The following is a 17,204-nucleotide window of genomic DNA, read 5'->3' as shown; positions in this document are numbered from 1 at the left end:
ATACTAAAATGAGCTGAAAAAACTGATGGACGGTTGGATTTATAAAAAACAAAATCATAGTGGGCCCTATCCGGGTTCCCCACTGGGGTCGGGGGTTGCAGGGAATCCTCGTCCGGCGCTGTTGCAACTAACAAACCATCCCTCGCTGCGAGTTTCTCCCCAACGAAACGAAAGATCGCTCCGTCGTCCGATCTCCAAACACGTTTGCAGTCCGATCGATTACAGGAGTTGAAGAAATTCGGGAATTCCCGATTTCCAAAAACCCTTTGATTTTCTTCCGAGATCTGGGTTTTTTTCTCCAATCCAAGAAATGATTACTCGTTCTAAACTCGTCGAACAACTCAGAGAGTATCAGATCCGAAGTCAGCATAAATGGGCAGCACTTACTATGTTCTCCCCCACACCTCAAATTACTAACAGGTATTTATTTATTTATTTATTTAAAGATCTCAAATTTTCTTGATTTTTATATATTAGGGCGCGTTTGGTTGCACCAAATATCATGAAATTTCATGATTAATTAGTCTAATTTGGTCAAAATTTTCATGTTATTTCATGATTTGGTGCAGCCAAACACGCCCTAACCTATTGTTGAATAGCTGAAAGCATCAGTTTTGTTGTTACAATCCCAAACTAAGTAATTTTATTTCTATGTTATTTTGGAATTTGATATTTTTTAGGATTCACTTAGTTGGAAGAGATACGGCAAGGGATATGATGGATTTGCCTGTGGCACCGCCACGGGGATATCCCTGTGGCACGACGTGGCCCAAGCTCTGTGGGCCCCACCGTGATGTATGTGTTTTATCCATGCTGGCCATCCGTTTTACCAGCTCATTTTGGAGTATGAGCCCAAAAATTATGCAGATCCAAAGCTCAAGTGGACCACACCATGGAAAACAGTGGGGATTGAACGCCTACTGTTGAAAACTTCTTGGGGGCCACAGAAGTCTTGGATCAGGCTTATATTTGTGCTTTCCCTTCATCCAGGTCTGTGTGACCATATGACCAGGATAGATGGCAAATAAAACAGCATGGTGGGCGCTAGGAAGGTTTCAATTGTGGGCCTCATCGTCCCACTGTTTCCTGTGGTGTGGTCCACTTGAGCTTTGGATCTTCATCATTTTTGGGCTCATGTCCTAGAATGAGCTGGAAAAACGGATGGAGGCATGGATAAAACACATACATCACAATGGGCCCTGCAGAGCTTGGGCCACGTCGTGCCACAGGGATATCCTTGCGGTGGGCAGTGCAGGCAATCTGCTTCGGATTTCTTATATGTAGGGAGATATGATTGACTAAGAAAGGGATAATGTTAGTTAGGTTTGTTAGAGTTAACCTTTGATGGGCTTCACATAGATTGGATGTGTGATCTATCCAGATCAAATATGGCGTTGTGATCAGTTATGAGCATGCTGTTACATTGAGGTCATACAATTAATGCATATGGGTCTATGGTAACTAGCAGAATACTGATGACAAGGTTCAGATGGATTATGATATTTGAATGGGTTTATCTTTTATGTTTAGAATCACAAGTTCTTATAAATGAGATATTTGGCAAAATGACCAAAGAAGAATAATTTTCTAAGTGTCTTGTCTATGGAGGTTTGTCTCCTCGAAGTGGTTAATATATCAATAACATTTATTTTCTTTTTAGTCTAATTGTTAGCTTCTAGTATCCCAGTTGCCAGTTCTCCGACAACTGTTTATGTCGTTTGTGTCGAGACAAGAGATGGACTCCTTCTCTAAAGACACAACCCCCCAATTGACAATGTTGTTATCCTTTATTGAATGCTCATCAGAGATAGTAACGAACGAAGGAACTTGGATCTGACTATTTGGCTTTCCTCTTTATGCATGGATGGAATTTGTGGTAATCAATCTTGGATCCTAGTTCAGAGAAGTCATTTAGTTTTGATCAAGTGACTATCGATAGATATTTTTGAATGAACGTAATGAGGACGTCACTTCACAGACACCTTTGCGTACGTATTAGAGGAAGAGGCGGGCTGCACCGATTTCTCTGTGGCTAGGCGAGTAACCATGATCATGTGAAGACCCCATGTGCATGTGTGAGTATCTGGAAGACCTCACATTGGGAAGATGCACATGAGTTGCTTTAGGGAGTGCTTTAGACCGCCGGATTCGAGAGACGTGGTGATCGCGCCGTTGGATCACTGGATCGGGCCGTTGATCGTGGACTATTTTCGTTATCATTGGACATTATTATGTTTTAGGATTTAGTTTATGGTTGATTTATGCTTTGGACACCTTTTTTTTGGGGGGGGGGGGGTGGTTGTGTGACCTCATCATTGCTTGGTTTTGTGAAAAAAAAGAAGAGAACTCCTTGTTTTCTTCTCCAATTTTCATGTGATGTGAGGATGTCTTCCATGTGACTTGGAAGAAAGATTGGTGTGAAACTTATCTTTATCAATCGAAGTGCGAGGCTTCCATCTATCCCCACACTTTCATCTCTTTATCAACAATCGAGTTATTCTTTCAGCTTTCAAGTTTTTCGTTTCTTCTTTCCCCTTTATCCAAATCCATCAACATCCTCCTGATCCTCATCCCTTATACATTCATCGACAAGCTGAACCCTATAAACCCAAAACCCCACCTACCTAGTCCACACATGTGACCATACAGCCACATGTGTGAACCCACATGTACGGCCCCACTCTTGCTCCTTTGGCTTTCCACTACTCATGTAACAAAACCCCACCTTCTCTTGTCCAAACCCTAACCCTATACTTAAAAATCTCCAATCCTCAAATTTCCCCAAATTTCCAAACAATAGATCTTCTCAATCTTCAATTAAACCCAAATCCAAAACCCTAATTCCCTTATCCTAGTACCTAAACCCTTTAACCCCTTTAGCCTATTTACCCCATTAACCATAATTCTAAGTTTTCCCCAATTTACCTACATCCTAACATCTCACCCTAGGTAGTACTAGACCTTCTCTTTTGAAATAGGCTTAACCCTATGCTACTTGGATGACCTTACATCCATTAGATCCTAGTTTCCCCTATTTATTAGTCTTGTAGGATGATGCTTGGTAACCTAGGCTTGATTTATGCATGATCTCCTTTTGGAATCTTGGTATTTGTGATGATGGTAGCAAGTTTTGTGATTTTTATTAATTAATTTAATTTTACTGATTGATCTCTCACAATATTTGAGTTCATACATTGGTTCTACATTAGAATGCCAGGGTCAAAGTGTTACTAATGGTAGAGTGGTTGTAGGGGGAGTGTTGGAGCTGGAGGTTGGGGGGCCTGACTTATTCTTACATCCCTGGAAGCCATTGTTGCAATCTAGCCTGTCTAGTGTAATGGTGGCGGCTAGATTGCCGGGTGGGTTGAGAGGGACCCTCTTATAGTCATTTTCTCTCGTTTTAGAGGGCTTTTGTTCTCTCAATCTGGTGGATGGTGATGGTTTAAAGACAATAACTTAGAATTTTAGGGCCTGTTTGTTTTTCAAAGAAATGGGAAATACCTGGGAAATAGTAATTATTACAATTTCACTGCGTTTGAAAATTCATGGGAATTTGTGCCTGTGAAATTGGTTCAAAAGATGTAATTTTAACTTTTGAACATCATGGGTAATGCGTATGATATATCCATTCCGTCCGTCTGTTTTATTACAATATTTGGGAGCATGATACAAAAAATGAAGCGGATCCAACACTCAAGTGGCCCACGCCAAAAGAAACAGTGGCCCTACAAAGTTTTTAACGGTAAGTATTCGATTCCCTTTTTTGTATGACGTGATCCAATTGAGTATTGGATATGCCTCAATTTTTTACTCATGCTATGAATTCAACTGGAATAATGGATGAACGGAGTGGATAAGCGAAATGCATCACAGTGGGACCCACAGATATTTTGTAATATTCTTGGTTTCCGTGTCAAAAAGTAAGTAGTCAAATCAGGTAAGTTGTAAATGTAGGGGGAAGTAATTATTACTTTTTTACACGGCATTTACCAATTCACCGGAAAATCAAACACACCCTTAGAGAAGAGAACTCCCCTGCCATGTCAGCCCTATCACGTGGAAGGAGCTATAAGCTATTTTAAGAAAAAAATCATTGCAGATGGAACCTTAGATAAATATAAAGGCAGACTTGTAGTTAAAGGGTTTAACTCAAAAGCTCGGTAGAGACTACGGAGAAACAAATTCATTTGTTAAGTTCATGTCTGTTAGAATTATTCTAGCCATAGTGGCATGTTATGACTTAGAAGTATTTCAATTAGATGTCAAGATAACTTTTCTTAATGAAGAATTAAAGGAAGAAATACACATGAAGCAACTAGAAGGCCTTGTGATAAAAGGAGTGGAAGATAAAAGCTGATAAAAGGAATGGAAGATAAAGTCTACAACTAAAGAAATCCTTGTATGTTCTAAAGAAAGCCTCTCATCAATGGTATTTGACATTTCACAGTGTTATCGTCAACATGGGATTCCCGTCTTTTAAAAGAAAATCTTAAAGATAGGATAGAAAGCACATCAATTAGACCAATGTGTGTAGCAAATCAATTAGACCAATGTGTGTATGTTTGGAATAGTGGGAGCAAATTTACTATTTTATCATCGTATGCAGATGATATATTGTTAACAGGAAATGACATAGAAATGTTAGAAAAAACCAAGTCATGGTTAGACTCACAGTTTGAAATGGATGACTTGGGAGAAGCATCATATGTGCTTGGAATAAAAGTAGCAAGAGATAGAAGTTCAATACTGTTATGCCTAAGTCAATAAAGATATATAAAGAGTATACTTAAAAGGTTTAGGATGGACAACTATAAACAGTCTCTACTCCTGTTTGTAAAGGGTTAAAGTTGAGCAAATCAATGTGTCCATCAAACGATGAAAAAAGACTGTAATGGAAACTACTCCATATGCTGAAGCTGTAGGCTTCCTGATGTATTGCATATTATGTACCAGATCCGATATATCCTATGCAGTGGGAGTTGCAAGTAGATACCAAGAAAATCCATTAGTCAAACATTGGCAAGTAATGTTGTCAAAATCGTTATCCTATCACAAATTGTAATAGGAGTTGAATCGTACCGAATCACAAATTGACTCGTAAACTGCATTATTATTATTTTTTTTTTTTTCCCTTCTGATTTCTTAAAAAAATATGAATAATATAAGTAAATTATAAGAGAGAAACTCATCAATCACTGATTTCCCATTAACATGTACCAAAAAAGTAATACATATGATAATATTATCAATTCAGAAAATGTATATGGTATACATCTATATTTATGTATATGGTATGGTATTATCAATCGAGAAAATGCATATCGTATACATATTATGCTTATGTATATGGTATTTTATTATCAATTAAGAAAATGTATATGGTATATGATTTCCCATCAATCATTTTAGTCTTTTTCCTTTGTTTTCTTTTGTTGTCTTTTGGAAAATTTACCTTACCAGTCACGGTTAGGGCAAATAGCTTCGGTCATGGGTTTGCTCCCCATAGACATGAGTTCGAGTCCTCTCCCCGTGGATTACTTGATGCACGTGGTTGGCGGGTGATTGTGTACATCCTCAGGGAATAGTCTCGCCTTAAAGGGTCGGGGACACCCTGCCGTCAATCGTCATTAAAAAAAATAAAATGCAAGAGTCCTTTAATAATTCTTTTGTACTTTTCTTGAGTGTAGAATCTTGTTATAAAAAATGTATTCAATTCCATTGAGCGAATAAAAAGGTACCCTTTTTTTTTTTGTCTTTGAATATCAAAATCCCCAAATCTCCTCTTTCTTCTCTCTCTCTCTCTCTCTCTCTCAAATTTAATAGGGAGTGCGTTTTTTTTTTTTGAACTGTTTGATAAGCAAAAGGGCAAAAAGAAATTAGAAAAAATTGAATAAAAAAAATTGAGTATGTAAGTAATTTTTGGGTACATTTACGAAGTCTACAATTATTGTACGATTCACACAATTCAACGATTATTTAAGATTTGCGAAATTGTACAGCCATATGATATGATATGAATCATATGATTCATCTCGTAAATTGTGAGATCCTCATAACACCGCTGGTAAGAAGGGAAAAGGATCCTTAGGTAAGGTACAAAAGATCATAAGTTATGCTTTCAAGCATATGTGCTCAGGGCCCAGGGATGCTTTGATGTGGATTTAGCAAGAGTATCTGGATGATGGAAAATCTACTTGAGGACATGTTTTCCTCTTTGGAGGTGTTGTTTCTTGGTCAAGTGAGAAATAGAGATTTGTTGCCTGGTACACTCAGGAAGCAGAATACATTGCTTGTAGTGTAGCAGCGACCAATGCCATTTGGATAAAGTGTTTCGTAGATGACTTGAAGCTTCACATACTTGGTGATAAGATGGCTGCAATTTCATTAATTAAAAATGGAGCGAATAACTCCAAGGAAACATATCGAGGTTCAGTATCACTTATTTCGGGATAAAGTAGAAACAGATGAAGTGAGTTTTAGCTACCTACCATTTGGGATATGGTAGTGGACCCTTTAACTAAGGGTGTTTGTCTTGGGTACTTCTCAAGGTGTGTGAGATTGATGGGACTTAAGAAATGTTTGGCTCACAGGATTTACGGTGGATAAATCCAAAAGGAGTATAAAACCTCATGACAAAGCATGTTCATAAAGGGGAAATCCTAAAAGGACAAAATCTTATGACATGGAACCTTTAGTCCCACGAATGTTGCATTAGCTGTGGAGTGTATAATTGACATGGGAAGAAAACCCCACAATAGATTTTAGTATTGTCCGGGTTTTGTCATTATGCTTCTTTTCTGATGCGCAATGATAATTTTACTCAGAAAAGAAGAAAGGACCACACAAAAGAGGAGTAGCACAAACAAACTGCCTTAACACATACCCAAACTAAGACATCAGCTGCGAACAGCACAACTGGAAAATTCACCCCAAACAAATCCTGAGTACAAATGCTTGCAATTACTCACTTCAAATCAGCAATCAACATCTCAACACCATCTGCCTTCTGCTTCTCTAGAGTGCCCGCCTCTTGAGTGGCTTCTCTAAGAATGGATCTAAATACTTTCACGTAGTCCAAACACATATTGCGGGCCTCATCGATGATGACCACAAATTTCCACGTAAAGGTACCGGTGCCCACCCAAGAAATTGCATTTGAAGAATCCCCTTCAATAGCGACAGGGAAGAAATTGAATCCGGTCATCACCTTGATCACCTTGAGAAGGGCAGCAGCCTTGGCAAATGAGGAGTCACAAACTGCAGCAGTGCTGGAGAATTTGGCCAAGGGCACCCCATTGCTATCATGCAACAGACCACCAATTCCCGCCTGGGGTTCCTGAAGGAGCGCTTATCAAGGTTCTCCTTAAAACATCCTGGCTGTGGTGGAGTCCAAGAAGCATGAAAACCTTCTCAGCTCAGGATCTGTCCATGCCCTACTGATCACATTTCTGACAATCTTTTTACCAACTTCCCCACCGTACCCAACTGGTCATTCTGCTTCTCACCTGCCTCAATATTTTTTATGCCAGTGCCATTATTACGCCTATCTCTTTAAGGTAATGTACTGAACATCTTTGCACTGGTTAAGCTTAAAACACTGCTAAAGTAATGGCATATGGAAGAAATATGTAAAGCAGTCAAATTCCTCTCCATATGTCTCTGGTCACTGCTGACCTCTACTGAAATTTCCACCAATGCTGATTGGGTTCTAGTTTCAGCCATATTTCTTAGGATAATGCAAAATGTGGGTACATAGTACTATATGGATGCAACTTGTCAACTGGGCAAACCATTAAGTTACTGGTTTTTGGGCGATTTAGTTTTTATTAGTTCTCAGTGCTTGTTGAGTCAATTTGGCTGTGGCCTGAACAGAGTGAGTTTTGAGTTATTTGTTTACTCAGTATGTTCTAGAAAAACTCCCTGAGCCAAGTGATTTGGAAAAACTATTTTTTTGTCAGAATTTTCCCTGAATAGGCCTCACTGACCTTTTACATTAATATATTGTTTCTTTTTCTTTTCAATCTTTCCGTTTTCCACCTTTCTAGTGACTCATTTGGCACATCTGAGGTGACTCACTCAGCCCTCTAGGTGATTATTGGGCTGAATTGAATTTTCCATGAATAGGCCTCACTCATCTTTCGCACTTCCCCCCTGACTCCCTCTCCAGGAATTCATTTGAGACATCCTAGTTGACGCACTCAGCCCTCAAGGCGAGTGTCAGGTTAAACACATTTTTTGCATTTCTGTTTGCCATGTCCTGTTTCAATCTCACTCTCAACCATCAAAGTCCTACCTCCTCACGGATCCATCAAGCAACTTGATTTACTTGAAAAGTTTTTGGTGCTTCTGTTATGGTGCTCGTGAAGTCAGTTTGGTTGTATCAGGAAACTGAAGCAGAGACAAAGGAAGGAATGACTTTAATGATGCTTGGATCTTTCATGTTTTCTTACAATGTCATTTAGTTTGATATTCCTCATGGTGGTTATACTTTGTGCATTTCTGACTCACTTTATAAGAGTGATTACATTGTCGAGTTTAAGTGGTTACTGAGAGATGCATGATCAGCTTGCTTGATTCATTATCTTTGTACTTGTGATCATGATAACAATGAATCATGATATGGAGCCATTTGTTTGCTCTCACTAGGTTTAGTTGATAATCATCAATCTCCAAAGCTTTATCATTATCTACATGAGACACTGTAAGAATCCTGAGTTGATGATGCACACCTTATCTTCAAGCCTGAGTTTGGACAAGTGGGGTCCCATAATTTGTTGATCCAGACTGTTGGTCTGATGAGCCCCACTGTGGATCAGGGATTTCCCAAAATCCCCTAGGTTAGAAGCATGCTGCCATCGGACATTTAGTCTTTTTCCTTTCAAATGCAGACCTCACTAGATTTTCTTAATGGTGAGGCCCACCAGACCAACAGTCTGGAGCACCAATCCGTCAGGTCCACTTTTTGAAACTCAAGACTTGAGGATGCTGTACATTCCCATGCTTTGAGATTCATATAGTTCCTCCACTATACATTGATTTTTCCAGTTTATTTTGTGCAACATATAGATGCTTATGAAGCATTCTTTGGTATTATTGACCACTAAATGAAAATTTTCTGTCGACCTGGTGCAGTGCTGATGCCATTGCAGCTCTTTTGTGGGCCTTGTTGTTTGTTCTGCTTGTAATATCCTCCTATGTGACCCTCTACTTCAGATATCTGCGGTTGTCTGTTGTGGTCATCTGCCTTGGACTTCTTCTTCCCCTATGCTTGAAAGTTTCTAGGCAGAGAAGGTTGGCAAGGAAGAGAGAGAGAAGATTATTGTTGCCTCTGTCCATGTGAATATCAGCAGACCAGTCGCAGAGATTCCTCGAACTCATTCTTCAGCTAAGATCTTTGTATATGGTGGATGATTTCATGCTTTGGAACTATGCTACATACAGGGCATTGACAACCAACCTCAGCCATTTATGGCACTTGCCAGTTTTGTTATGGACCGCATGGAATTATATGATGCTGGAGGCAAGTATCCTCAGCGTATTCTTGGGGTTTCAGTTTATACAGGTGGGTGCCCATGATGCACTGATCCGGACCATTGGCTAACCCACCACAGGTGGACCATACCCCAATAGTTGAATGGTATAGATCACTAAAACATGGGCCCCACTCACAAAAGCTAAAAACCTGAGTATGCTAGACTTCTGGCCTCATGGATCATATAATTCCTCTTGGACTAGGTGATCTGACGTTGCCATCTAGACTTTGCACACATGATAGTTTTGGAGTTTAAATAGGCTCTTTTCAGCTAACTTATGATGTGGGGAGCTCACATCTTATGGCCGTGATCCTCCATCCATCTATTCTTTCCCTTGTGATGTAAACTCCATATACAGATCTGCAGTGATTGTGTTTCTCCGTTATTTGAATTGTAAATTTTATCCCGAATTCCAGATCTTAAAAAATGGGCAATAACAAACTCATATGTATTGTCTTTAGAATGGAAAGTTAGATGGGCATTTCTAGGCGTAATCCATGATTGGTGTGGGTTGCCTGAGATTGTTACTCTAGGTTCAACAACAGCAATTGCATTGTTCTCCTTGAAATTGGTTTAAGTTCCGTATTTGGTGTCCACTGTTGCCAGGTCGCTTCTTCTTTTTGATAGGTAAGCAGGCTGAGAGATCAATCATGAGGTGAAGACTACCAATTGTTGCATATGAGTTTCATGGAATTTTGGATTGTCTCTCTTTACTTTTCTTTTGGCTAGATGGAATTTTATTCAGGTGGGGATGGTAGGACAGAACATTCAGGAACCGCATCAGCAAGCCGTCTTTGAGTGCGCAGTCTCTAATTGTACCACAGCTGTTCCGTAAAAAAAAAAATTTTAAAAAAAATAAAATCTTTTCTTTGTATTTTTCTGTTGAATTTTCATCTTAAAAAAAAATTAAAATCATTTGTGGGTTGTTCCAGCTTCTAAAACATACTTTGCTTTGCAGGCCTTGGTTAGATATACAATCAATGGAATGGGAGTGTCTGAAACATTACATCCAAATCAGCAGTAAGGTAAGATAGGGTGTTGATAACAAGCATGGTAAGGAGGACAGTTTATTAGTGATTTTGGGGGGAAAAGGCAAGAGGAAAACTAGCCCCCTTAGCTTGGGTTCCGCTTTTTCTGTCCATTGCCCAAACATCAAGCATATTAAGCATGCTTAGAGGCTGCACCAAACCCAAACTCTCCATTTTTTACTCATTTTGCTGTTTGATGTCTGGATTCTTTTATCAGGCCTGAGTACTACTGGTTCAGGCACCAATATGACAACCTCATAGGATGTTTCTAGATATGACATGGATTTTTATTTGTTGCCGATAGCAAGAAATTCTCGTTTCAAGTATCCATTGCTGGATGGTTGCACCTTGGTCGTCTATATTTGAGTTTTTCCAATTTGGCAGAAATGTATTGGCACCTTGCTTGATCTTTTTAATTTTTTGTGGCATGTCGACAATGAGGTTCTGTCATGGTTTTTGTTTAGAGCTCTTATTTGGAGTGTTGAAAGTTGAAGTTGGCAGGGCTTGACATTTTCTAGGTATTCTTATGTTATCAGGTATAAGAAAATCAGCTCTGGATCTTTGGTTTCAAGTTTAAGCATTGCCTTCATGATGTGGGTGTCTGACATGATTGGTGGGTCCCATTGTGAATATGGCATACTTCATCTGATCCATGGTTTATTGGAGAGAAGCAATGGCTTATAAGAATGGCAGCTAGAAATCTAGCCACCTGCATAAGGGCTGGCAATGGGCTGAGTTGACTCCTTGAAAATTTCAGGTTCAACCTTGAACCATACAGCTCAGTCCTGATTTTGAGCCCAGTTGTTGAAGGGGTCATTGGATCAACCTGGCACCGACTTGAGAAAAGATCCAATTTGGGTCATCATCAAAATGGAGTCGACCAGAACCAGATCCAGTCCCAACCCAGAAGTTATTTGCTACAAGTGAACCGTCTATTATCTCTAAAAATTGAATCAGTAAAAAATTGGGAAATGGAAAAAAAAAAAAACAAAGTGTAATTAGTTACTTAGTGGATCTATCATCTATGTGATGGTCAGCTATATTTTTAAATAGATGACAAGAAAGCCTATGCAGCCATGTGGCACCGTGACCATTTCCAAACTTCATGGCCTGTGCCCGGGACCAAAACCTAGGCGGACCTGGCCTAAACCTGTCTTCTTGATCCTCTGCATACTTGAGATTCAAACCATTAAATAAATGAGTTTTGGTTATTTTGATTTTGGAACCAACCAGGACCCAATCCAAATTCTAACAGGCTTATCTCTCAACCCAAAATACTAACTAGGCAGGTATTGGCTCCTTTCAACCTGACCCATTGGATGGGTGGCCATCTGCTGAAATTGATATAATGGCCCAGACATGGGCCTTGCTAAGAACCTCCCATGAGCTACTTTCCCATGTCAGACCTGTGTAGATAAGAAAGTAGGTCCGAGCCAGTCCATCTGCTGATCAAATACCCAGCTCTGGCTATGTCTGATCTATTTGGATGTTGAACCCCAGACCCGGCCAATTGCTCAAAATCGGCCCAATGGGGATGGTGTCTGGTCCAGCAGGCGTAGGCCGGCCCGTTTCGAGATGTTTTTTGACCGCGTCCACCTGACAGCGATGAGGACTGAAATATCAAAGTTGCGTGCGATCCACGCCTATAAACGTGTCAACGAATTATTCGTTCCAGAAAAAGTAAGACAGGAACGTACGCGAAAGAAGCGGTTGATTCCTTCTCACCGCCATAGCGGAGAATGCGGACGTGTCGTTACCACGTGGGCTTATCTGCACCATCGATCTTTACCTAACAGGCTCATCGAAACCGTTGATTGCCCGTCGAATTTCAATAAATAGGGCTTCCTTCTACTTCATTTCCATTATCTTCCTTAGGTATTTGCTTCCTTTGCTTAAAATCTTAGATCTGTTCGTCTCTGCTCTTCTTTTCTCCTTCATTTCTTCCTTTTCGTTGAGATCTCTAGCAGATCTACGCCCTGATAGGCGTTTTTCCTCCTGCTTTTGATTGATTCCCTCCGATCTCGTCCTTCCTCCAGATCTAGCTGCTACTTCTGCAGATCGATGGATTCTTGACGAGATCTTGGCTGCCTTCTTTGGAAATCTGATCTAGAAGGGGCAGATCGCTCGACGATATACGATTTGGCGGAGGTTTTGTGTCTTAGCTTTTTGCTTTTTCCTTAGTTCTTTGGTTATTTTGCAGGTTTTTTTTTCCCTTTGTTTCTCAGGCCTACGATCTATTTTCCAAGCATGAAGGAGATTTCGCCCATCAAGATGCCTGGGTCTGACCGCTGGAAGGTGGGTTTCTGCTTCAGATCCCTCAGATGTAGAGGCTGTAGCTGTTTTCATCAGATGTCTAGTTTTCAAAGTAATCGTTCATCTGATGATTCTTGCATGGCTGTAAATCGACCTATGTTGGGTTTCTGATGTTCTTTTACGTGCAAAGAGAAGCAATCGGTGATGGAGAGATGGAGGACGGATGTTAGGGTTTCGTTGAAGATGTTAGAGATGTAGGAGGCTTGGAGGCGCTTATACGGCCATGGATCTATGTCATCCGACCTTTGCCATGACAGGTGCGCTTGCATGGCAGGTCAAAGAGCCTAATAAAAATTATATTTTTCGGGTTTAAGGGGGGATTGCACGGGCTCTCTTGCCCGGAATCCCCCCCTCTTGCGTCTTCTTTTTCTTTCTTTTTCTTTCTTGTTCTATCCATTGCTGCTTCCCATCATCCGCAAAGATAACCCACCAAGCAGACAGAAGACGAGCTCCTTCCAAATTTCAATTATTCCTGAGCAGGCACCGATCCAAAAAGGTACATACCGGAAGCTCTGCCTTTATTATCATGCAGTCAATCAAAAGCTAAAACGTAATTGGAATTAACTGCTCATAGAAACATGGATGCTTATATTAGGTCATTGATCTGGTCATTATCGCACGTAACCCTAGTTATTGATGCCCGTAAATAACCCTTGAATATTGAATTCTTGCATCCATAATCAGTAAAGGTGATTACCTCAAAACCGTAGATCTATAGCTGTTACATGCAGAAGGCTCACATATGCCCATTATCTATCCAGTGCAATATGGGTTTATATACCCTTGTAATCGCCCAAGGCATACTTACATGGGCTGACGCATATGGTTTTGGTGGGGGTGATGCGTGATGATATTTGTCGGGTGCGATATCTTACATGACCCCATTTCAAACCTTGTTGTGATTCATACCCATATAGGTTGTCTTTGAGCGTGTTGTTTCATTAGGCCGTAAGCCAGCCCATTTACAGCTCTTACTAAATTTTGTTGAATCGATTTTTGCTTTAAAAATTCCCTTGTAGGGTCTTTTTGGTTGAACCGAATATCATGAGATTCATGTTGTTGTTGTTTAATCGTATTTATTGGATAATTTCATGATAATTGGTCCACCAAAACCAACAGTTTTTTACTTGCCATAAATGATCCAAAATCTATCTACTGATGCATCTGGGGATTAACAAGTGCTGATTCATGATCATTATTAGAGGAGTGCCTTCGGTTTCAATTAATATGTTTATTTTTAGTTTTCTCATCATGAATTCAATTTAATTTCAATAGGACTGTTTGGGTGCCACTTAAATATTAGTTCAATGAGTAATTAATTTTAAATCCATGGTTGCTGGTTATTTGGATTAATTTTAATCAAATATCTAATGTGGAACTCGTTTTTAAGTGGCATCCGGCCAGCCTAGAAGGTAATTCCCAATTTTTTTGTTGTACTAATTAAATATATTCCAAGTCAATGCAATTTGTGGAATTGATGCCGTTTGACTGCAATCCAAACCTTTTGGGTTTAGGGTTTAGGGTTTCAACGATGTTGTCTTGCAAACTTCAAAGCCATTAAGTTTCTGCACGGCATCCGGAATTGATGGTCAAGCATGCCCTAACAATGGTAAACTTTTGCAATTCAGTTGCCTTACAAGATCTAGTCCATCATCCATTTCATACATTAAGGGCATGTTTGGATACCACCAATAAGTTACTTTTTCAACCTACACCAGTAGATACTTGATAAGTTACGCACTCCATATCTCTCAAGTAACTTACACGATCCAAATGCCCTCTAAATATAATACATGCCGGTCCTTTTGGTGGTATGTATTTGAAAATGAATGCTTTATGTCTAAATCCCCTTTTGTAGAAGGGTAATTACATGAATACATCCAGGTTTCCGTGGGAGTGTTCAATAATAGCATTATTTTCCACCCACCTGCTTTTCAATACATTGTTCTCCGGGTGTTTCCCCAAAATACACCCGGGGAGTTCCCCTAAATACAACCAGGAAACTCCTGTTTGTTGCAATCTTATCATTTTTTTATTGCCTTGGGACCTCTTCCCCAGGGCACTGGATTGTTGGGACCCCCAAAATACTTCAAACTGGGAAGTCCCCATTTCAGGAGGAGGTATACCCAATGTTTTCAAGTGCTATTGGCCCTAGGAGATCCTCTGCCTGCCACGAATAGGCGGCTCCTTTTTTTTTCTTCACCGTGATTGGTCCTCTGCATTACTGATTTTGTCAGCACTGCTGCATTAATCGTGAGTGGTCCACTGCATTACTGATGTTGTCAGCGCTGTCGCATTAAACGCAGAGTTTCTGATGATACGGTCCGATCAGATTGCAACAAACAAGAGTTTCTTGTTTGTGATATGTGGAACCGAATTCCAAAAGGCTATATGCGTATACTCGATCATGGTGATGAGTGTTGTGCCCCTCCTCTAGCTTACCAGCGAGCTCATAAATGGCCGTTTAAGAAATCCATGTAGTTTGCAAGTGAAGAATGTTCCTTTCCGCGCTCAATGTGTCCTCTCCTTAATCATGCCTGGGTTATATGCTCTTTTTTTCCTTCACGTTTTACTTGTTTATAGCTTAAATGATCTTTGGCATAAAGACTATTTGAGATGAGTGAACTTTGTTTCCGTGTATGACTTGTATGCTTTGTAAGGGTCACACGCCTGGTTTTGGAAGTGGTGAGTGGTGTTTATAGAAATGTTGTAAGTTCCTTTTTTTTTTTGGGTGGGAGGAAAGTTGAGTCTATGTAGTCTATGTACACTTAGTGTTTTCAATTCAAGTATTGTGTGTTATTTGTGTCGACCATGTCAAGGAGATGAGGCTGCTGCTGGAAGTCTGGAGCTCTGGATCGAAGGTTGCTGCTCGTTACATATCAACACATATCTACTTGCTAGGTTGTTTACTTTTGAGGATATGTCAAGATGGCTGGATCAGAGAACCCATGTATTTGCTTTTGAGGATATGTCAGGATGGCTGGATCAGAGAACCCATGTATTTGCTATGGAGAAGATTGTTAGCTGTATTACCATGTTCAGGCCCCTAGTTTGGTTGTATGCTGTGCTACCATCTGAAATGCTAACCACCCAGTCCAAGGATGTATTTTGGTGGCAGCATCACATCCACCGTCCGAGATGCTAGCCATGTCCGATGATGTATTTGGTGGCCACATCATGCCGTGTCGTGTTGGGATGGCTTGTTTGGCGTCTCCCCTTGGTGTATTCCAATATATTTTTTAAGCTATTCATGAGGACCTCCAAGAGTCTGCGTGGAGAGAAGGTTGATGCTTCTAACACCAGAGGAGGTATAAAATCTTGCATTGTTCTGCACCACTCGTTGCTTCAGAAAATAATTTCCGTTTTTTGGGAGGAGGTACTAAAACTTGCTGATTGGTTCTCCTCCACTCAGTCACTGCAGAAGTAAATTTTTTTTCTATTGTTTATGTTTTATGTTTATGTTTTTCCCCTTTCTACCATCATTTGATTAATATATACAGTAATTTTAGTAGCTAGATTTACCAAGTAATGTTAGGTACTACTTACTATTTGAACAACATAGTGTAATGATCATCTTCCATCAGTTCATTTTTATTTCTGAATCTAGCTGATCACATCCTTTGCTTTAATTTTTTTAATTATTAATATAATTGTAAGTCCTTTATTATTATAATTTTCTGAAGTATTATTCATTAATGTGGATATTCTTTATACTGTTCGCGTGTATATATGCTAATGGACACCAGCAGGAGGCTGGCCCCAGGTTCCTCAAACCTGCGCTCTCCCGCCTTTTTGGCAGTTGTCCTCACGGCTTTCATGGAGGCCAGTGTACAATTGTTGTTTGGCAATTGGTTCTGCTCAACATTGCCTCGATTCTAATCAGCTCTAATTTTCCAAATGGCACTGGCTTGCTTGTATTTGGTCAAGCTACCATCTAGATCCCAGTACTTGACTATCCATTGTCCACCAAGCACCAAGCAAACAAGTGCTGCCTGCAATTTTAATTTGAGAAGCATCTGAGTGGGGCCACACTGGTTAATATGAAAAATTTGATGTCAACTGTTACTGTATCACATCTTTGTGTTATATGTTGTACACTACAACCTTGTGATGGGAGTGGTCTGGTCATTTTAGTGGGCCACGTGGCTTGACGTTGCATAGTCTGGCTCTTGTTGGGTGGTCCGGTTGGGCATCTGAATGCACATTACTTGATGAAAAACAAACACACACGGGGCTGGTGACAATCCCTTGATTTGAAAAAGAAAACACAGCAACATTGGCAGCCGTTCAGGTCATCGGTACCTAGGTTCCCCCCCCCCCCCCCTCCAAA

General features: G+C 40.1%; 1 long non-coding RNA gene across 1 annotated transcript; it reads left to right on the top strand.

Annotated features, from left to right (window-relative positions):
* Window positions 1-405: 405 nt before the first annotated feature.
* On the top strand, window positions 406-16,488 carry LOC131218495 (uncharacterized). Its single transcript, XR_009157771.1, has 3 exons — window positions 406-420; window positions 10,492-13,370; window positions 15,694-16,488. It is a non-coding gene; the product is annotated as an uncharacterized LOC131218495 (long non-coding RNA).
* Window positions 16,489-17,204: the final 716 nt, after the last annotated feature.

Source organism: Magnolia sinica, chromosome 11, assembly GCF_029962835.1.
Source record: "Magnolia sinica isolate HGM2019 chromosome 11, MsV1, whole genome shotgun sequence".
In the NCBI taxonomy this organism is placed as follows: Eukaryota; Viridiplantae; Streptophyta; class Magnoliopsida; order Magnoliales; family Magnoliaceae; genus Magnolia; species Magnolia sinica.
Note: the sequence above shows the minus strand (reverse complement) of the source record. Positions and strands in the feature narration are given on the sequence as shown.